This window comes from Mytilus galloprovincialis, chromosome 9 (assembly GCF_965363235.1).
Source record: "Mytilus galloprovincialis chromosome 9, xbMytGall1.hap1.1, whole genome shotgun sequence".
NCBI lineage: Eukaryota > Metazoa > Mollusca > Bivalvia > Mytilida > Mytilidae > Mytilus > Mytilus galloprovincialis.
This window is the reverse complement of record NC_134846.1, coordinates 54,089,135-54,112,854: the sequence shown is the minus strand read 5'-3', so window position 1 is coordinate 54,112,854 and position 23,720 is coordinate 54,089,135. Positions and strand designations below refer to the sequence as shown.

The window sequence follows — 23,720 nt, the reverse complement described above, 5'->3', positions numbered from 1 at the left end:
TTATAAGTGTTAAGTTTATGTGAATAAGATAATTCCTAGTCAATACATATTTCAATTTTTTTTTTTAAATTTAATCTTGTGCTTTCACACTTTGAAACGTTTTCTATATTGTATAGAATTTACCATTGAAATCAAAAGTAATATTTAAATGTTTATGACAGGAGACAATTCTACTACTTGATTTGAAGTTCTATTTTATTATCATCTGGAGAAATATTACAAGAGAATAGCATAGTAATAGTCTTGTTCCGATTAAAAACAATAAACCAATCCTTAGACCATACTAAAATTTGTTCTAAATCGCTATTTAAGACATTCGCTAATATGTTAGGACTAGTACTTGAATAAGAAAGGGATTTTTCATCAGCACACAATCGAGTTAGACTTATCAAATTACCAGCTATGTCATATACATGAATAAGGAATAGTAGGGAACCTAATACAGAGCCTTGTGGAACTCTGGCATTAGTATTCTCAAAAGGCAAATATGAACTTGAAACAGAAACGCATTTTGTATATTTGAAATATAACTAATTAAGTGATTAAATACGTTTTTAAATACATTTTTTTTTTCAAATATTTTCCTACTACTGATAATAATGAGATTGGTCTAAAATTGGAAATCAGTGATTTGTACCCGGTTTTGAAAATAAATAAATGCTGAAAGTCAACTCATTTTAAAGAAGTTTTGAAAATAAAATGGTCAAATGCATTTTTTTTTTACATAAAGCACAAATAAATTTACATGTTACATTATGAGATCAAAATACCTTAAATAACCCAGTCCAGAGATATCGTGTATATTCGACTGAATATACCATATCCAGTACTTGTTACGTAACAAGATCTGGGCCCAGGTAAAAAGATCCAGCAGGCGGTGTATATTCTAAAGTGTTTATCGCCTTCCATTATACATGCTGACGATGACATTTAGCTTTAGGGCCATTTTGTTTTCGCAAAGACAAACAAAAATTAAATAATTTTATATATAAAATATTCTGTTGAAAAATTATTTTTTTAAATTAAAGGTAAACAGATAAACATAATGTCTTCCCAATTTCTTGTTAAGATCCATGGACACAGATGTCAGAAGGAATAAGAAAACACTAAATTCTTAAACAAATATATTGTAAAATGGACACCAAACACATTTTGATAGAGTAGTTTACTGATAAATTTTCTTGTGTATTTTCCATGTTCTGGAAACTTCAACATCCCATCAACAATACTTAAATTAAAGTCCTAAGTTTAATAAAGTAAATATATATTTTTTTTAGAATATCATTTGCAAGGCTGCATGCCCTGCATGCCCATTGCATCTATCGTTTTCATATGTTTCTTTTCCGCCATGCATAAGTTTAATCTTTACTTTGACTTTATTCTATATAATTATATATAATTTGTTTCAGAGATCGATTTATGAACTTTATGCTTAAAATAATTAACCCACAATATATGTATATGGTATACGGCATTTTTTTTGTATATATACATGTACATGCATAAATTAATAATAATCCCTTAGATATATTTTAGTTGATTGATTGTAAGTTGTTTTATGTCCAGTGTAAACTATCTCAAACATTTTTATGAAGAAAAGAGTTTCTAATTCGCAGGAAGAATTTACGTCATATTTTGCACAATGTAATTTAAAGTATTATTTCCTTGTTTCAAAGTAAAAATAATAAATATTATCATATTTAAAAAAAAACGTGGATTTGTTTTGTGATCAATAGAACTTACTGCGACCAATTAAATTGTATTTACAATGAGATTTATATTTAGGTGTGTGCCAAATAGGGAAACAATAAACTGGTAAGTTGGTGACCATTTAGACTTCGTTTACATAACACACGTCTTCAAAATTAATAGTTTAAAATAAAATTGAAAAGTGAAACGCTAAAATGTATATACAAACCTATTCTATCACTTTCCTCTGAGCAAGGGAAATATATATTGAAACTGTAGGAGATCATAGTGGGTTTAACGACAACGAGACAGCAATTAAACAACAAAAACACATAAGGACAGCTAGTGGGTAACATTATATAGTTTAGTTTAAACATATTTTATTTGCTGAATTAAAGCAAAATGGATTAGACTCATACTTATGAAGTCTTCTCCATAATACAATATAAAGTTACAATAATAGTATAATATAATGGACATGCATATAAAACAAACAATTTATACAATATAATACTAGCTTTCATAAGTGAACAAAGAGGATAGAAAGTAAAAAGAGAAAAAGAAAGTTTGAACAGTCGTATAATTCTGTGACGATGACTTGTGAATTGATGGCAATGATGACGTTCAGTGTCAGTAATAATAACGCTCTATCAAGGCATAAGAAATCTGTTTGACCTTTTTATGAAATTTTGAACATGTTTGAAAATTTGAATATTTTGTTCGTTCGAAAGTTCCAATTGTCCGCAAATTAATAGTTTTGTATCTAAAACAAAGTTTTCAGATAGCCAGTTAAGGTTATGGAATAAGGTCTTTCTACATAATGTGTATTTTGGGCAAACGAAGAAGTAATGGTAGACATCCTCAATATCGGACCCACGATGGCAAGAAGGATCATCTATAATATTAGCTCTAAATAGGTCATTGTTTAAGAATGAAGCGGAACATCGCAATTATATTATATAGTGTTCACCAATTATAGATAGGTGTATATACAACATGCCAATTTCTAAATCATCCCTTATTTCTTTATCATTGTGAATAATTTATCTCGGAAAATAAAATACATGTACTACAAGTCTTTGATTTAACAAATGATAAAAGATCTGGCATTAAAACGTGATTCTCAATATAATTTAAAAATTGAGGAGAACGCCAGAATAAGAAAGTTATACAATTTAAAGAATACCAATCTTAAAGTTTTACTACTAAGAGGTACATTGTCCCCCTTCTTTTAACCTACAAGAAAACTTCATGAGAGCCGATGATTAAATATCCACCATAATTTTCCGAAATGTTCATATATAATATTAATACGGCGTCAAGTGTTTAAACAGTTATCAAATCGTTATGCACGTTAAATAAATATTAAAAATGTCATATGAATAAATAAATGCTTAAAAAAATGATGCAATTATGTTATCAATCTAAAAATATTAATCATGAAATAATAAATATATTTATATATATATATATTAAATGACTGAAGCAATTAAAATTCTTAAGGATATTGTTTCAATATTGCCGAAAACTGAGACTACTATAACTGTTATACAATGTACATGTAGTAGTCTCAGCCGAAAACAATACGTAATATTGATAATATAAGCAAGTGTGACAAACCAATCAAAAATTTGTTGTTTGGGACTATTCATGGTTGACTAGTTCTATGTTAACCAGTGACACTAGTCCTAATTTTTAAGAAAAGGGACAGACAAAGTATGGAACAAAAATAACCGGTTTTTCAAAACTATATTTTCAAAATGCACTGCATAATTTGAACCGCTTTAAAGTGTTTCATTTTATTTTATGTTTGTGCGTATACGAAAAATTGATAGCAAGTTAAACTTCAATGTTCATAATGTTAATGTCTGTGTCATTTTGGTCTTTTGTGGATAGTTGTCTCATTGGCAATCATACCACATCTTCTTTTTTATATGACTTACGAGTATTATATTTCTTGTGAAATCGATAGATGAGCGGTTTTTTCACAAATACCGAACAAAAGAATATAGCGTAAACGTCAATTAATGAACAAGCAACCCAACGAGAAAAATAAAACTTAAGAGGCATCTACATGTACATGTATAACTAGTTTTGAATTAGAGAAATCATTCAATGCCATATGATTCTATTCAGATTTGTGCGTTTTTCGATTTACGAATAATTCAATAAGATAAAAAAAAAAGTAATTGAAGCAACAACAAAAAAAAAAGATACATGAAATAACGAATTAACATAAGTTTACAAATACATACCAAGGTGCATTTAATAAAACAACATTTGAACTTATTAATACATTTTTTCAATTGTAAATTTATGTACCCGATATGGTGTTCTTCTAAAAATAAAAATCACTTGAATGGGTATTTATGGTGTATATACATGTATCACACGTGATATCTACATGCACAATATACGGAAATGACATGGCTGGGTATTGTAAAGTTACTGAATGAAGATTACTGTCAGGTGTATATCACCGGGCGAAGAATTTACTGGTTTGTCAAAACGGTTAGGTGTAATTTGTCATATTGTAAAGGTTTGAATCGCGCTCATCTCTTCTTTTTTATAATATGAATTGCGCCAATAAATGGAACTTGACACATTCCCATTTCCATTCTCAATTTTATTAATTGTGTCATATTTACCTCGAAACGATTAACCTATTTACACGTACATGTAACATTAAAATACTGACTTCAACTGTTAAATAACTAAAATTACTAAAATTTGAAATTATGTACTTCTCCTTCCGTATGCCATGTTTTTTGTGTCAATTTTATCTTTCCATCAGGTCCTAGTGCACTATTTTGTTCTAAGTGCACTAAGGAGGCCCTTGCGGTATCTGTACCTGTAAATACCGGAAAGGACCTCGTCAGTGCACTAAGAACAGTCAAACATTTGAAAACAAGTCTATAATATTTGCACAATTAAATGATTGTTTTATTGGCACAAATAAATGCTGCAGTTTTTACAATAAAGTGATGCAAAAAAGAATTGGCGTAATTAAGTTGTGGCTCAAATAATTCTTTTTTAGCGAAACTGGATATCGGCCTTCAAAACATGGTGAGTACACAAACAAAACAGTATTCATCTTTTACGCAGTCTAGCCGGAGAATAAAAGTTTTTGAAATTTGTGTAGGATTTTAATTTTAGAATGTAATGAACAAGTAAGAAGATCGTTAGAAACCTTAAGTGAATCGGAAAATGAGCTATGCACGATGAAAGGGAAAAGTTTGGTGCGTCGATAAAAAATTTCATAGATGCATGTGATAATTGAAAAATTTGAAGTCTTTAAATAACATCCATTTGTAGAACTGATTATTTCGATCCTTCCAATATGTGTAGAATAATAATAGAAAAATATATTATTTAGTCTCTTTCATATAAATACTGTAGATTTGTATTTTATCATCGATTGCAAACATAACGTCCAGTAAGAAATATTTCATGTATGCGTACAAAGAACAAATCAATTTCTTTTAGAATACAATTGATTGGTTATTTAAGGTAAATGATTTGCGACAGAATAAGTGAAACTTGGCCAGAAGCTTACCTCGAAAATAAAGAAATATAAAAAAGGTAGAGTTATTTTTAAATTCTGTATTTTACTCATACATGGACTTAAGCACTTTTTACAGTAAAAAAAAACCAGTGTTAACACCAACAGCAGGAATCACAAACGACACTGGTTCCATAGATATCTTTAACGAATTTTTATATATCTCTGACAGTTTTCGGTTTATATCAGACTCTGACATTGAGGAGAACAAATACCATGGATGTGTTGTATTTTTTTTTAATACATTTAAATATAAAACATGTACTTCATATAAAGCCTCATTTATAGAACATTCTTTATAATTTATTGTGTCAAGGAAATATTTGGATCAGAGAAATGTTTGGCGGAGGAGAGAGAGAGAGACATAGAGAGTCTGACTTATATCACGGTATTTGGTCTCATGTTATTCATGTCAAAATGTGATGGAAGAAACGTTTCCTATTCGTTTTATATATATTCCATAATGATATTAGTTAGAGATTTAATCCAATTCAAACTAATAATTGTTTTTTTTTTTATCCCGCATCTCTTTATATTAAATCATTTTAACTCAAAACTATAATAATTGAAATAACTTTATAAAATAAAACCAAAACATACGTGTATATCAAACGCTGAACAAAACGAGATACCATACGATTGACGAAACGCTAAACGATAGCACATACCATACGATAAACGAAACGCTAAACGCTAAACGCTAAACCATACCATAAACCATACGACAAATAAAACGATTAACGATACCATGAACCATACGTTATAACAAAACCCTCAACGGTGATATTTACCATACGATGAACGAACGATGAACGAACGCTGACCGAACGTTGTACGGACGATATACGAATGATGTACGAAAGATGACCGAACTCTATACGAACGATTACCGAACGCTGTACGTACGATTCCCGAACGAAAAAAGTGTTAACTTTTACGTTACAGGGACTGTATTTAAAAAAAGAGTTATCATCATTTTACAGTTTGTTCCTCGTATCCTTCTATCTAATGAACAAAGTCATCACATGACTTGAAGATGATTAGTCAAAACCAAGTGACATATGTCAATGCAATTATCAGAACAAATTATTTCGTGTCTAATGTCAAAACACTACTGCCCTAGAAGAGAACAAAAACGGGTGTTAACTTGAGTAGACATTTTTCCACAGAAAGCCGTTTTCAAACGAATCAAGACGTCAACTTGTTACAAGGGCACTAAATTATTTTAAGAGACAGACAATTAAGAAATTTTGGCTTTAAACGATAAATGTAGCCTCTCATCTATAACTCTTATCTGCTAAAAGTATACAATATACTTGGTTGTCTTTTGAAACCGAAATCAGGCTAAAGACCTATGTTCTTTTACACAGTGAAAATCTCTTAATAAGGTTTTGCTTTTGAATAAAATGCTATCTATGATGAGTTTATTTACAACCACTGAATCGATGCCACTGCTGGTGACATAGTCTCGATCATCCAGACGCTCCATATCCTATATGTAGAGTCTGGATTCAATTGCATTGAATAATTGTTAAGTTGGGGCGTGACAAAATATGCAAATGAGCTAGTTTTAATTTTTCGGAAAGTTTCAAGATTTATCTTCTATTCATGTTAACACTAGATAAAACCGAACAGAGGAAATGGACTATCAATGGACGTGGCATCCAAATCAGCTGAGTCTATCTCAAGTTTATACATTTCTCACTCAGTTGTGCCAAACACATCTCTATGTGTTTCTTGTTCAACAGTTGGTTCAAGAAAGTATCTCATATTATCTAAAAGTGGCTCTGTTGGTTCCGCATTCGAAAACTGTTGTAAATTTTATGAAACTAATCTACAGTGCAAAGAGAACTTTGGCAGTTACGTTTGTCATCAATGTAAATGGTATGTACGAGAGAAGCTCTCCTGTGATAGTGTAGTTCAACTTTTACAGACCCCCAAATTGATAGAATTTCTGATTCCTGTGATTATAGGTGGAGTTTTAGCTGTAACTTCAGGGTACCCAAACGCTCATTCGTCACAGATCGCCCCAGCCTTTTAATTTTTATATAAGATAAGATAAGAAAACTTTAATTTCATTCGGCATGGTTTACAACATACAAAAACATAAGCAGTGGCGGATCCAGAACTTTTCATAAAGGGGGGCCCGCTGACTGACCTAAGGGGGGGCCCGCTCCAGTCATGCTTCAGTGATTCCCTATATAATCAACCAAATTTTTCCCACGCAAGGGGGGGCCAGGGCCCCCCGAGCCCACCACCAAATCCGCCTATGATAAGCTCTTGTGAGCTTTTCACCGAATATATAAAACAAAACACAAACATAGAACAGACATACATACATACAGACATAGAATGAATATGATATACGTGCAAGGCAAACAAAGCATACATATTTAAGAATAGCATATAAGCACACACAAAATGAATAGAATAGCACTATGCAAAGCAATCCAAAAAACAATAACCACAATCATGACTAAAGCAACTAAGAAGCAAATGAAAATTTAAAAGCTATGAAAACAAATTAAATATATATTTGGTACTGTTTAATGCTGATCAATGGGAATTTACTCACGAGAGAACAACAAAATAGGTTTTAATTGTCAAGTTGTGTTCCCCTGACTGGCTAAGGCTCCTTGTTGAAGGCCATATTTTACCTATAGTTGTGAACTATTAATACAATGTGACTTGGAAGGAGAGTTGTATCTTGAAAAGAACACAACATATTTTATTTTCAATTAGGGGCACACAAGGATCATACAGAGCATACATTAATAAGGAAAAAGAATATTTATTTGCATAGATACATATATATATCATGTATGTAGATACATACAATTTAAATACAGTTAAAATACAATTATTACATTATTAACTCATATTCTTTTTAATAAATTTACCAACACATTAAAAACCTGATTATCTTCTAATCACAGTTTAAGACAGAAGCACAAACTTTGAAATAGCATTTCAAGTGGTCAAAATTATTTTGAAAAGCACATGTTGAAATTCTATACCTGTTATAGTTCCAATATTATTGAGGGGCCTGATGGATTATTTTCGTTCTTCGTGATTGGTGTATTTTCACTATCGTTACCCGTTTTTCTACAGATTTTTTCCCTTATTATATTTTTTTCGTGATCCGTGATCATGGAAATTTATTTTCTGTGAATCATGATTGACAAAAAAATCAACTTGTGAATCGTGATGAGCCCCCCCCCCCCAATCTGGCCCCTCATTTTTAAACTAATTTTTAGGTGAATGTGAAACTTATTAATTTTTAAAAACACACAATATCTCAAACTTTATGAAATCTTCTCATACAGTTTTTTACCAATATCTCTGAATTATCAAAGGAAAATATTACACCTTTACACATGCTATTTGGAAATGTTTGAAGAACTTTTTATTTATTAGATTTGAAAATTTATATTTTTGCAGAAAGAGGGTTAAAAATTTGTATAATTAACTCCTTTTACAGTTTTCAACTCCATTCTTCAAACACTTCATGAACATGTCATAATAATAATGAAGTCAGCATGTGTATTTGAAGTGGATAAGGGATACTCAAATGACCATTTTTCATTATTAAATGTAACTTGGAATTTCCTTTTTCAATATTAAATTAAAGAGTCTCAGTCATATTTTTAAAACACCACAAAAATGTATGATATGTTGAAAACAGTACATGACAATTAAGTTTATTTTTGTGGAGAAATTAGGCTAATGACTCACAGTACACTTTTTTAATTTGTAAAACACCATAATAGCAAATTATTGGTAATGGTATGCACAGCTTAGCGCTATGACTACAAATTGTTGCCTCCCTAAAACACACTGATCATGCTGATATGCATTCACATCTAACAATCAAATGTATATGATACATGTACAGTGTACACAAAATAACTATATAGTTCCATAATATAAGTCTAAAAATGTACATACAACATCACCAAATTGTTTTTTATACGACCGAAAAAATTTGCGTTCATATATTGCTATCACGTCGTTGTCGTCGTCGTCGTTGTCGTCGTCCGTAGACACATTGGTTTCCAGACAATAACTTTAGTTTAAGTGTATGGATCTCTATGAAACTTAAGCAAAAGGTTCAATACCACAAAAGGAAGGTTGGGATTGTTTTTGGGGGTAATGGTCCCAACCGTTTAGGAATTAGGGGACAAAAACAAGCATTTTTCTAGTTAACGACTATAACTTGTGTTAAAGTGTATGGATATCTCTGAAATTGTACCACATTTTACAAAAATACAATTTCTTATCAATTTTTTTTTTGGGGGGGTAAAAATAAATCTTTTTGGGGGGGGGCACATTTTTTTTTCTTCAAGATTTACGAAATTTATTTTGCTATTTCTTTGTCTATAGTCTAAAAACAGATTTACTAAGTATTGCACAACAGCGCAGTGTATTGCACTACAGCACAGTGTATTGCGCAACAGCATGAAATTGAAAATAAATTCATATCATTTAACCAATTTCAAGTTCTTTGACTACATTTATTCTGTGACAGAAAACTATTATGTGCCAAATATTTAATTAAAATCAAAATTCAGACCTGTATCAAGCTTGAATATTGTCCTAATTGCCCAAACTGTTCAGGATTGGACCTCTGCGGTCGTATCCAGCTGCGCTTGGCTAAGCACATTTTTTGGTGATGTTGTACATTTATAGACTTGCATTTTATATTTGGTAGTGTACTGCATCATATTTATATGATCTATCGCCTCGTAAGATTTATCATTGGCTATTATTCAAACATTAAATAGTCTCATAATATATATATAAATTATTTAAAACTTTTAATACATACATTATTTATACTGATAACTTAGTCTGTCATTTGTCTGTTCATTTGGCTACCCATAATTATAAATATGAAATTTCTTTAATATTCAGGTCAATTGAAAAAGCTCTAAATCTATATGCAAAAGCAGACGATTTGACAGAAAAAATAGAATCCAAATCACAGCAGCTGCAAGAAAATGTACCAAGACAGCGCTTATGTTCCTTACAACAACCATCTGGGAAAAGACACAAATCAGCTTTGCAACATGATGTTAGAGGTAAAAGAAAAAAAAGTTATTGCATGAATATTTTACTAACTGTTTATATAAAGGCAACATCAATTTTTTATTATGGTTATTTGAATTTCAATAAACGTCTTAATGTCAATATCATTACAAACCTCATATTTTTGTACAACATCATCAGAATTATATACCAGTAATAATAGTTTCGATTTAACCAAAATTAAGTTAATTTATGATAAATTATTCACATTTATGAAAAAAGGAATCAGCTTGTTTTTCACTTTTACATACATGTACATGTATCTAAAAATGTTAAGGTTCATCAGAACGAATTGACAATTATACATGTATATACCCCTCAGTTTTTCACATTGCAATTCGACAAATATATATCCATTTTTAATTAATGCATGCAGATACTAAATGAATGTGCAATGGTTAATGTTTGCTCAGGGAAATAAAACTGTTATTAATAATCATAAGAAAGCATTTACATGAATTTTGATGTTGCCTTGGATGTTATTATCATTAGGGTTTTGGCTGTTATGTGTCCGTTGATTGGAATGTCGTCTCTTTGACATACCCATTTTCTATTCTGTATTCTATTTTGCATGTCATCATTTAAAAATTATAACTGCCTAAACTGGATTTTGCTATCCTGAAATTAGGCATTAAAATTTCAAGCAACTTAACTCTCTAAATTACAAATCTTTTTTAAGAAAACATCTAAGAAGATTCTCTTATAAATAATCAAAATTGGAAATGTTAACAAATGAATTTACTTTGTATTTTAAGTGTTGGTGTAAATTTTAGCATGTTTTTTAAAAGGGGGAAAACTACAATGCATATAAAACAACTTTTATTATACAAACTAGTGCAAGAAAAAAACATTTTTTCAGTTCAATAATCACTTTAAAAATCAGAAGTTGTAACTGAATAAATACATTTGTAGTACATTTAATTCATATCAAACTGTTATGATACAACAAATATCCTTTTAATGGGCAATGAGTAAGCATTCTACTTCATAATTGTGTCTTTTTATGTCCCTGCAGCAAGGCAAAGGGTACATTTAAGTGTTACCCTTGTTATCTGTCCATCCTTCGGTCTGTCCTAAGTAGTCCCCTACCAACGAAGTTGAAGGGGACTTTAGGTTTGCACTCTGTCCGTCAGTCAGTCCGTCTGTCAATCCTTCAGTCCGGCAAATCAGCTTTACACACTTTTTTTGTCATGCTTGAAGTTAGTGGTTTGATATTTGGTATATAGTATAACCATGATAAGTTACAGATCAAGTTCTAATTTTGTTCCGGTCTGGGGATTTTTTGCAGAGTTATGGCCCTTGGACTTAGAAAAATCACATAAGTAATCTGTTTTCGACACTTTTTTTTGTCACACTTGAAGATATTGACCTCATATTTGCCATATTGTTTAACCATGACAAGTTATAGATCAAGTTAGAATTTTGTTCCGGTCTGATGATTTTTTTGCAAATTATGGTCCTTGGGACTTAAAAAAATCATGCAAGAAATAAATTTTTCACTATTTTTTTTGTCATACTTAAAGAGTTTGATTGATATTTTGTTTATAGTTTTACCATTACAAGTTACAGATCCAGTTTAAATTTTGTTCTGATTTGATGATATTTTGCAGCGTTATATGATCCTTAGACCTAGAAAAATCACATTATTAACCAATTTTCTGCACTCTTTGTTGGTCATGCCTGACTACCGTTATATTGATTTGATATTTGGTATTAATAGTTTTAACATGACAATTTACACATCAAGTTCAAATTTTGTTTTCGGGAAAAATGAATTTTTACTGGTAGGGGACTATGTATTGCCATGCAATACTCTCAGAATGCTGGATACTATCCATGCTGATCTGTGTCCACACTTGTTTCAAATTTTATTAAACTTGTATACAATCCTAACAACTAAAACACTCTGACAGAGTTTGAATATGGGCAGTGAGTAATTTACAGTGCTATTCTGTCATTCCATCAAAACCAAATATGCTCACTTTTTTAAACAACTAAAGATATTTACAGTACTTGATTTTTTTGTTTATTCAGGTCCACTTATAAAACTTACAGATAAAGTTAACGTTTCCATTCTGCTGATCTTGGCCAAAATAACCGGCTTTTGAGTTGTAAAATTTAATTAAAATAATAGTTATACTATAAAATAATAGTTTTTCTGCTGTGCTGATTTATGCTAAAATAACGGGTTTTGGACATGTATTTGTGCACTTGAGAAAACAAATATGTTAATATGAAGTTTTTCAAAATTTCTTAAGATATTGAAGTTATTTTTTTATCTTTGCCTAATATGAAGGTTTAAAGATAGATTACATGTTTCATTTCACTCTGCTAATTTTTGTATAAATAATGGGCCAAGTTGTTAGCTTTAATTAGCCTATGGACACTGTATCAAAATCCCTATATATGAGATATTGTTTACTAAATATAGCAATGCATATCATTTCTTAATGACCACTCTAGTTTCTTTTCAGTTCAAGCACTGCATGTTCACAAAGCTTTTAATACTGGCCATTCTTAAATAGTTATGCATCTGTCAAACTGTTATTTTTAAATATAAGTTTGCAGTGCAGACATTATTTTGAATGAGTCAAATATCAGCAACTTTTGATCAAGAAGCACATTACAAATGGATATTACATGGACAAGAAATGGAATACAAGTTATGAGCAGTAATCTTTTATGTAATATGAATTGCGAGATATTAATATAAATCTTTACTGATCAAGTAAGTACGCTTTATATATTATTTTTTGGAAAAATGTGAACCAGAGCAGGTTGACTTATTTACAAGAACGGTCATAAAACTAGGTTGAAAAACATATTTATCTTCTTGGGATATAAATCTAATCAATGATCTTTTCAATTTACTGAAATCAAATATTTCCACCTTTTTATTCAGCTGGTTATAATGCATAGTATATATTATTATAGGTTTTGAAACAAACAAACAGGAATTAATACCAGAAAAGACTCCACACTGCAAAATAAATCTCAATGTCAACCAGTATTGTCAAACAGAATTTGCACATGATGTTGGAAAATCTTGTCAAGCACCTTCTACAATAGAAAAATCATGTCAAACATTTGAACCATGTCCTTCTCTTGATAAATCTTCAAAGAAGAACCTAACAGGTGAAAATTACAGATATGAAATGGTACAGTACAGATCAGTTAACAATAAAAGAAAATTGTCTAAAACAATTCACCACATTGCAAATGGCAGTGTTTTTTTGGCCGTAAAATCTTTGTTAAACCACCAATCTGAAGACATCAGAAAACAGACCATTACTGGTATATGTAATGTAATTAAAAAGATATGCTCAAATTGTGCAAAAAAAGAAAAAACATGCTTCACAGAACAAATAGAGGATATAGATAAACTGAACTTTAAGAGTATGTCTGATGAATTGCAAAGGGACAATCCTCTGTTTTGGTCTATTTTAAGTTCTGCAGGGATGAATGGGAGAGGTGTTACTAATGACATCAGAGTAGTAACAGCTGCTTCCATTTTATTTCATACCCGCAATGTTTTTTTGAATTCATTACAAAGATCTGTTGGCATATCCCTGTACAACAACCAACTGCAAAAGAAGGGATACTTTCTGCTTTCAAAGCTTGGTATTTGCAATTCATACAGTACTGTCAATAGAGATTTGCATAAGCTCAAAGTGAAAACCGAAAAGTGTATGCTTGAACTAAAAAAAAATGTTGAGGACAATATAAGATCTTCCATCAATAAAAACCTTTGTAATGATTCTAGCATGGATCATTCATATTCAAGACCTGGCACTGTTTCTTCTACAACTGTCGATACAGATCATGGCTATTCAAAACCAAATGAAACCAAATCGCAAACAAACACCAGTGATTTAAATCCTGCATATAGGTTTAATTTAGACAACTTAGATTTCCACATCAAAGTGCGTAATATGACAGAAGACCATCAAAATGAATCGAAGCATTACATACAATTAATGGCAATTACTAACATGTTGATTATTTAAAGGTTGTACTTGAAATTACTTTTTGAAATTTTATATGATGTTTTATGTTTTTTAGTTATTTGAAAGTGTGGATTTATAAAAGAAAATACAGTATACTTTAGTAGCTATACTAGTACAGTGAAATCTGTCTAAACATAACTTTGTAGGGACCAGTTTTTGTTCAGTTTTGAAATATAATTGGTTTATTCATGTTCAAATTGCATAATATTTGAAATAACTGAACTTAAAAACATGTTTTGTGAAGACATTTTTTTTGTTTATACATTGTACTAGGTTCTGTTTAGACAGATTTCACTGTGTACATAAAATAACATTAATAACATTTAATTACACAAATAAAAGTATTGTTCTTGTACATTAAATACGTTAAATACTATAGCACTTTTAACAAACAATTGACAGTTATTCATAATAGTACATGATAATCTAACTAAAACAATCATGTTGGATTCAATTTGTAAAGAAGGCTATGAACAATACATTTGGAGATTATTATCTTTTTATGTTGTTTTTGTAAAAATAATTTTATAAGTAAAGTAACCTAGAATTTTTGGAAGTGCACCTCCACCACACTCATGTTGTACTGGAAATAACTTTTTAAAATTTTATATGATGCTTTAAAAATGTTATTTTATCTGAAGCTTATATTGGATAATAATCCATACTTTATTTTTGGTATATATTTATGTATGTTGTGCTAGGTATCAGTTTTACTTCTCATTTTCATGAAGAACTTTACCTGTAGATCATTTTACTTCACAACCTGGTTTGCTCTATGTGATTTAGTTTTTAAGATACATGAAGTAGAAAAATGTTTTTATACCTATATTCTATTAAGCAACATCTGTCTTTTTTTATATGAGTTAGACTTAAATTATAAAATGTATACTAGATACACTTACAAACATTCAGTTCAAGTTGACTTGTTATTGTTTAAGTTGTTTGACAGATATTTACAAGTTAAGGAAAATGGAAAATTAAATGTGAAAAATGGTCTTAAATGGGTCAAGTGAAAAAAAGAAAGAATGAAAGATGAGCTAAAAAATAGTCAATGAGTAGTGGGTGGATCTTTCTTCCTTTCATTATTTTATTACAGATGTCTATTTACAATACAGAATCATTCTGATGTTAAAAAAATTCTAAAATGAATAAGAACAAAAAAATAAACTTAACATGTACATATCAATAAAAAAATACATTGTCCAAATTGAGTTAATTATAAAAATTAAAAGCAAAGAATTGTCTTTCATTGAAATAATACTCATTTTATAAATAATTCACTTCATAAATGTGTTTTTTTTTCATCTTTGATTATTTTGGCATGATCAGTAAATATAGTTTTTGATGTAGTATTTAATTTTTAGTTTTTATGATAAACCTAATTTTGTCATTCTTTGTTACTTTGATGTTTTTGATTTATACTTGTTATACCACTTGTTGTTTGAAAAAAGTTACCCAAACAAAATGTCCGTATTCAACTTTTTCACTTTTGGCATTTAAGATGAAAAAATAACGCATTAGTCATCTCTCAGTGACATGGCAAAGTTATTATACTCATTAATTCAGTTAATTTTTTGATTGAGCAGTAAAAAACAATTCTAAGTTTTCAATTAGTTTAATTTGTATTTCAAACATTTACATTGTATTTATCTGTAATAGATCTGTTATTATAATCACAATTATACTATTTCTATTGTCAGAAACTATTTTGTTATTATAACTTATAAAAATCATAACATTCAATCAGATACCTAATAATTATTAGGAGTATGCTTCAATTAAATTATGAAAACCTTCCTTGCTTTTTAGCTATGCCTATAAGAACATTGAAGTTAAATTCTCCCTTGTCCTGCTGTAAAGTATTTCTTATCTAAATACCATTGGCTAAAAATGTGCCTTGCCTAGTGCAGCTAGATATGTCTGCAGATGTCCAATGCTGAACAGTAAGGTCAAAAATGGACACAATATTCAAGCTTGATGCAGGTCTGAATTTGGATTTTAATTAAATATTTTACAAAAAATAAATGTAGTCAAAAACTTGAAATTGGTTAAATAATTTGAATTTATTTTCAATTGTAGTTTTACTCAATACTTAGTCAAACTGTTATATACAAAATGAGTTTTGAGAAAAACCTATAATTTGAAAAAATAAAAATGGCCCACCCCCCATCACCAAAAAAAAAATTTACACCCCAAAATTTTTTTTTATTCAAAGAAATTTTATTTTGTATAATGTGGTACAATTTAAAAGATATCCATACACTTTCACACAAGTTATTGTCTGAAAACTAGAAAAATGTTTCTTTTTGACCCTTTTTTGCCCCTCTTTCCTGAACGGTTTTGGCAATTACCCCCAAAATCAATCCAAACCTTCTACTTGTGGTATTTAACCTTGTGGTACAATTTTGGAGCAATCAAAAAAGAAGTTATTCACAAGATATTGTGCAGAAACCAGAAAAATGCTCGTTTTGGCCCCTTTTCCCTAAACGAGTGGAACCATCACCCCCAAAACCAATCCCAACCTTCATTTTTGGGTATTGAACCTTTTGTTGAAGTTTCATAGAGATCCAACCACTTAAAACAAGGAATTATTTGCATTAGGAATAATTTTGAATTCTGGAAAATTGATAAAAATATATGAAGAAAAGTAATCCAACTAAATAGGGTTAGCCATGCATGCATGGCTAATGCTAATTTTACTTTCACTATTATTTCGGTATGAACTAACCTACCACCCTTAGCCATGCACGTATGGCTAACCCTATTTAGTTGGTTTAGTTTTCATCATAATTTTTGTTCAATTTTCCAGAATTGAAAATTATTCTAGATTCAAATAATTCCTTGTTTTAAAGTAAAGTTATTGTCCGGAAACTAAAATGTCTACGACGACAACGTGATAGCAATATATAAAGGCAAATTTTTATTACACTTATGTTACAAGTTTTTATCATTATACATATATAAATAAGAAGAGGTGGTATGAGTGCCAATCAGACAAATCTCCATCCTAGTCAAAAAGTATTTAAAGTTAAACAATTATAGGTCAAAGTATGCCCTCCAACAAGGAGATGTGGCTCACACAGAACAGGAAGCTATAAAGAGCCCCAAAATGACCAGTGAAACACATTCAAACGGGAAAACCAACACTCTAATTTATTAACAAAACAAGAAACATCTATAAAACATTCAAATAAAATTTTCACTTTTGGCATTTAAGATGAAAAAATAACGCCGTAATTATCAAAGCTTGTTTTTATGTCCTTATTCTGTACTGTTACACCACAGTTCCAGGTTAGGGGAGGGTAGAGCGCTTAACCATGTTTAACCCTTCCACATTTGATATTTGCCTGTCCCTAGTCAGGAGCCTTTACTTGAGTATCCCATCAGATGATCACTTTTTAAAAAAATATTTTTTTAATAAATTAGACAGATAACAATGAATGAATCATACCCTACAACAAGGTCAAGACATCCCCTAGCATCAAGTTTAGTGGTACCATTAATAACCATCAACCAAATTTCACCCTCTTGCTCCACACCCTCTATATAGTGCCAACTTGGGTGATGATTTTGTATGATGGTTCTCCTGTGGAAAGCAAGGTAAATTCAAGAAAAGTGACCTTTTATAGCTACATATGGTATATGTTTTTCTCATGTTTGAAGGCTATATGTTGACCTATAATTGCTTACACTCACTTCATTTGAACTAATGCATAGGCAATCATACAAAATTCTATTATTTTATATTCAAGAGTACAACCCAACAGAATTAACTGAAATGATAACAAATATTATTAGACCTCGGTTTGTGCTTTTTAATAATATGAAAGATGTGAATAAAGGAGTAGGTTCAGTAAGACCCGTTTTTTGCTCCAAAATATAGCAGTTTTACAAAATTGTGAAATTGTAATCTTTTAGCTATTCATTGGAAAGTAGAATGCTTCTGATACATAAATATAGGCTGTTTTTGACAATACAATGTACATATATCAGGTATTAGCAAAATTTAAAGTTATGCTAAATTACTGAAATCTTCACTACATATATGTATTTTAACATTTTAGTTAAATTTAAGATGGTTTCCTTCTTAAATAAAAGTGGTCACATTCGTGTTCATTCATAATACTGAAATGTAAGTTGAATTTGATGATTATACATAACATATATATAAAGGTTGACGATGAACACAGATGCGGCCACTTTCATTTTTGACAAAAACCATCTGAAAAGTGACATTTTTTGGCATATTTGATATGTTTTTCTTATTTAAGCTTGAATCAGAGCATTTTTAATGACTAAATCTGTTTAAATCTTTCACAAAAATTAATCTAATCAATTGAAATAGACACTTAAGTGTTTACAAAGTGTCCAAAATATTTCGTTAGATGAACCTGAAATTGGAGGCCAAAATTGGCTCTTACCAGACCTACTCCTTTAATAATTTTACAAAATTGTCTAATCACAACTGGTCAATAGTTTCAAAGTAAATAACAAGTTCATTTGAACTGATGGATAGGTGTTTCATTAGCAACATTGTAACAATAAGGCTTTTGTTTGTAAATCAGTCTCTGCTAAATAATTGTATCATTGGCAATACTACCACATCTCTTGCTAATGCAAGTTAAGTTTCAATCTAACTGGGTGTCTATAATATTCATGATCATATCAGCTATTCTTCTTTCATAAACAAAGTTATCCATCAGATCTGAAATTTCAACAATGTAATGAATGTTGTTTACAATATCAGATATCATCTGTTTGCTAAAATGGGTTAAAATGTCTACACTCAAAACAGAAAGGTGATCATGTTCTTTGGCTAATTCAGCGACCATTTTCTCTAAATCTATTTGAATTGCATTTCTTTGATCACTAGAGACTTGCCTATAAGGTTTAATACCATCAATTTCGCAAAGCATGTTATCTTCTTTGTCTGTTATAAAATCTTTGTTTAACATTAAACAATCACAACATGAACACTCCTTTATACAGTTATCACAACATGGATGTGAGGTGTTAGATTGAGGTATATCTGGAGAAAAATGTTGAACCAGAATATTTCTCCTACATGCACTTGTTTTACAGTAGTTGATCATTTGTTCATCTGCACTATTTTTTGCTGTATCAACAGGATGATAATAACATACAGATGTTGATGTAATACCATCTCTTCCTGCTCTCCCACTTTCTTGCATAAATCCTTGTATGCTACGGGATGCACCCCAATGAATAACAAATCGAACATCTGGGATATCTACTCCCATCCCAAAAGCTGTTGTTGCAATAACAACACGTGTAATACTGTTTTTTCTCATATTTTCAATAATATTTTTTTTATTTTTGTCTGGTGTGGAATGGTGGAACGGTGTCTTCCTCCTATTCCCACTTTTTAAAAATACTATTCCTTCTATTCCCACTTGCAAATAACAATAGATGTTTTGATAAATAATTTGTTTTTAATAACAATCAGGGTTAATTAGAATTTCACCTAAGATTTACCTGTATTATTTTTAAAGCATAACATATTTGGTACACTGTTTAGGTATAATACCTTGTTTATTTGTAATATGTTTCTTTTTTCATCAAATAAATACTTAAAAATAGAGAAAAATTATGATAAATAGATTGGAGTTAGATTTATTTTTAAACTTTTGAATGTGTACTTCAAAATAAAGAAAAATTATGATAAATAGATTGGAGTCAGATTTATTTTTAATAATTTTTGAATTTGTAACTTTAAAAAATTGTCTGCTTTACTAATTAATCATCATATAAATAATATTATAACCAAGTATAATCTTATATATATATAAATCTTTATTCTCACAAACCAAATAACAGAAAGGTATAGAGATAATTTTACATATTTCAATACAATTACATAAATATATAATGTACGAAAGTAGATAGAGGCATTCACAATTGTTCACCCAGAAAAGTTCAATTTGTTATTGATCTCCTTAATAAGTTTACAAAGTTCGTTCAGTTCTGTACATTTTGGGGAATTCATTAAGTCATAAATTTTCAATGTGTTTGTTCTATTTCTATTGTAAAATGCAATACATTGTTTTCTACAATTATCGAAAGCTGAACAATTAAAAATGTAATGGTATTCATCACCAATGGCATCTGAATAACACAATACACATTTTCTGTTTTCTCTTTCTATGTTTTGCCATCTTCCAGTTTCTATTGGAGATTTCATGTTCAAAGTTCCAAATTCCTGCCGGTCATCCAAAATAAATATTTCTCAAACTCCAAAGTAAATTTAAATTAACGATAATTTAATGCTTTTGGTGATTTCTGTTGGCTTAAGATGTGGAATAAAAGTATAATTTAAAATATAATTACTTGGACCAATAATCAAAGATATAAAATAATGGGTGAAAACTGTTAACTTTACTTCATTATTTATTTTGTTTAAAAAAAAAAACAGAATTCATACAGATGCAAAAATAACTTATTACCTGTTCTAATAAAAAAAAACACTGGTCAATTAACAGTTGATTAAAAAATGTTTGTACAGTATAATCCTTTGTTTGCACAAGTTTTCCTTCTATTCCCACATGAAATTTTACCTTTTCTTACCAGATTTATAAAAAGTGGGAATAGAGGGAATGAACCGGTGGAACATGGCAAATAGAAAATTTTTTGCACATGGGGTGCCTATGTATGCTGCTTCACTTAGTTCAGATAAAAAATATAAATATATTTGTGAACATGATTTTATGTTTCTACAATATATAATTGTTTTTGGTGATTGCTCACAATTGTCCCGAAGACTGGAAACTACCCAATGAAAACTGTCATGTAATCTAAATGATACCTTTTGGGCAAAATAGTTTATATTACTCCTATCACAACTTCCCATTACCAGTTTATATTCATTCATCCCAAGTATATGAGCTATTGTCTTTCTTGATGAATATGTCGATGTAGCGGTCAATGCTAATATAACAGCTTTTGGTACTAAACTCCTCAACTCTCCAATTCTATAATAGTCTGTGCGAAACTTGTTACCCCTAAAGAGAATAAATAATTGGTATAATTTAGTCTCTTAAATAAAAGGCAACAATAAGTCATTAATGAAAAAATCAGAGAACAAAATCAATGAACCACTCTTTGTTATTCTTATTGCAACAGATTTGTAAAATCTTAAAACAAAGCCAAATTAAATTCTTTTGCCTAAAATACAGGTTGTAGTTATATCTTTCTGATGACAAAATTTTATTTATTGAAGTTGAATTTTATAAAAATTCATCCTTTTAAAAGTATAAACTTGTGATGTAATCTAAGTTTTAAAATATTCATTGATTGAATGACCAACATAAAATATCATAACCAAATTCTTTTAATGCAATGATAATTCCAAAGGAATATAAACCCTGGTTTCTCAATCTACTTCAGAAAACTGAATATGTTCTTAGAATGTTACAGATCCCTTTTCCAGCATACATCATTTGTATATGTTTTTATGATTTTTATGTCAACCAGTTGCCCTTATATGTAAATGTTACATGCTTGGTGGAAAGGAATAAAATAAATAACAATCAAATACTTGCGATGATTAAACTATATAACTGTACAACATTTCTGTAAGTCAGCATATGGTGCAAAGATGTCTTAAAATAAATGTTACAATAAGTTAACGAAAATTAGCAGTTGTTTTATAATTTGTGTCCAATGAACAGATGGAGATCTATTGATGTATTGGTAAATAGTGCATTTAAATTGTGTGATATTGTGATTCAATATAAAAGCATGCAACTATCAGAAATGGATACTTTACCTTGTTCAACATCCTATAATGTACTAGAAAATACAAACCATAATTAGTTGGAATGGACTACCAGCGTCCCTAGTTACCTGCACCACCTTAGTGTCATTCAAACCAGGAGTGCAGGGTGTCCAGATATGTAAGATGGCTAAGTGCTTTTTAGCCAGATTTAAATTAAGCACAACTGCACTGTATAAATATGCACGTTCTACACAATGTTTTCCTTACATTGAATATATAAATATTCAATGTACAATAATAATCTCCTGGGAGGACTGTTCTTAACCAGAAGAAGAAGAATACTGTAATTTTTGCTGTCAATGTTGTATCATGATCCTTAGTTGATTAATTTAGCAACTCAAATGATCATACAAATAGCATGTGATTTTAATTTATAACACAAGCTAATCATATAATGCATGAGTAGCTGGTTAGAATCTTCTTAAACATGCATATACATAACCCAATCCCTGTTTATAAACCTGCAAAAAAGTAAGAATGTGCAAATATGATCAGTGTTCTTTATTAAATTAAGGACTGCTTTCTGGGTATGAAGGTACGAAATTTAACTGTATGAGGATACAGACAGAATAAATAAATACTTAAACAATGTAGTGGACACTGATGAGTGTGGACAGTATTATGCATTATGTGAGTATTGCATAAAACTGTGAGTCAACTCACTAAGGATACCCCATCCTATAATGGAAAATATATAATTATAACAGGATGCTGTTACAAAGTCTCCCAAAACAAAGCCCCTGTAATTATAAACCCTGTGGTACTACTCCTATAATTTTTCCCATTATAACTGTCCGATCTCACGCATATAAAGGATTTGATGACAATGAAAATTTGAAATGATTGTATTTTGTGATGAGTTTTGTGGGGATCTAGACTTCAAAAAAGTGTGTGTGGGGGGGGGGAATGGTGTGACCCCAGAGACTCCTTATATTTCATTTGATTTGTTTTATTGTCCTATACAAGAATATATATATGGTTTAGGGGTGGGTATCTTTACCATTTAAACATGTTAAAAGTTCTCAAACAGAATGGGGTAATGGTGACCCCACGGGGACTCCCCCTTTATTTCATTTGATTTGTTTTATTGATCCATACAAGAATATATATGGTTAAGGGGTGGTGATCTCGAACGTTTACAAGTTATCAAACAGGAGGGGGTGGTGGTAACCCCGAGGGACTCCCCCTATATTTCATTTGATTTGTTTTATTGTCCCAAACAAGAATATATATGATTTAAGGGTGGGGATCTGGACCGTTTACAAGATATTAGAACATTCTCAAATTGAAGGGGATGGGGTTGACCCCTAGTGACTCACCTTATATTGTATTTGCTTTGTTTTATTGTCCTGTGATCATTACTGCACACCGCGTGTCTTCATCACTTCCTGTTTTTAAGTTATAGTCATTTGAAAAATTAAAAAAAAATAAAATCCCATAGGGTTCTATAGTAAACCCCTCTGTTCTTTTGGCCACTAAAAATACCTCTAAATATACCCCAATGCACAAACGAAAGATTGATGGCTCCCCTAGACATATAAGTCTAACATTTTATGAAACCCTAAGTAAATCTGACAAG

At 30.2% G+C, this 23,720-nt stretch overlaps 1 protein-coding gene across 3 annotated transcripts in view; it reads left to right on the top strand.

Moving 5' to 3' along the window:
- The window catches only part of LOC143045304 (uncharacterized), a 63,050-nt gene that overhangs the window by 14,917 nt on the left and 24,413 nt on the right, over positions 1-23,720 (top strand). The window lies entirely within an intron of this gene.